Raw genomic sequence first — 877 nt, 5'->3', positions numbered from 1 at the left:
TTCTTTGTTGTTTTTTTCTTTGAGACAGGGTTTCTCTGTGTAGCCTTGGCTGTCCTGGACTCGCTTTGTAGACCAGGCTGGCCTCGAACTCACAGCGATCTACCTGCGTCTGCCTCCCAAGTGCTGGGATTAAAGGCGTGCGCCACCACCGCCTGGCTCCATAATGTTTTAATGTGTGTTTTATTCCTATGGTGTCTGAGCCGTGGTCTTCCGTAGATTCCAGAAATGGCCTGAGCTTTCTCTTCTGCAGCGGACAGCCTCAGGCTTGTGCAGTGACTCAACAACTGTTTATCTCTGCTTCACTTGTTGATCTCCTTGTGGAGATTAAGGACTCCCTTAGTTTCTTTAATAGACTCTTAGCAACTCACAAAGTTATTAGTTTAAGATAGTAGGGTTGGAGAGATGGCTCAGTGGTTAAAAGCAATGGTTGCTTTTCCCGTGAACCAGGTTCTGTTCCCAGCACCCACATCTGGCCTCACAACTTCCGTAACTCCAGTTCTAATGGATCGATTACACCCCTTCTGGCTTCTGTGGAGACCACATGCATGTGCTGCACAGATACACGTGCTGGCAGAACACTCCTACACATAAAACATTTAAAAATTAATTAAAAGTATAGCCACTTATTAAAGTATCTTCTTGGCCTCACAGAGGCTAATGAGGGTGGTAGTCACAGGCTCTGGTTTCAGGCTGCCTGGGTCTGAGTCTCCGCTCCACCCATTACAACCTCATAATATTGGGCAAGTTGGTTTATTTTTTATTTTTTTAGTTTTGGTTTTTTGAGACAGGATCTCTGTGTGTGGCATTGGCTATCCTGGATTCACTTTGTAGACCAAGCTGGCCTCGAACTCACAACGATCCACCTGCCTCTGCCTCC

The sequence above is a fragment of the Acomys minous genome, assembly GCF_964271855.1.
Source record: "Acomys minous genome assembly, chromosome: 13".
NCBI classification, from domain to species: Eukaryota; Metazoa; Chordata; class Mammalia; order Rodentia; family Muridae; genus Acomys; species Acomys minous.
This window is presented reverse-complemented; position numbering follows the sequence as displayed.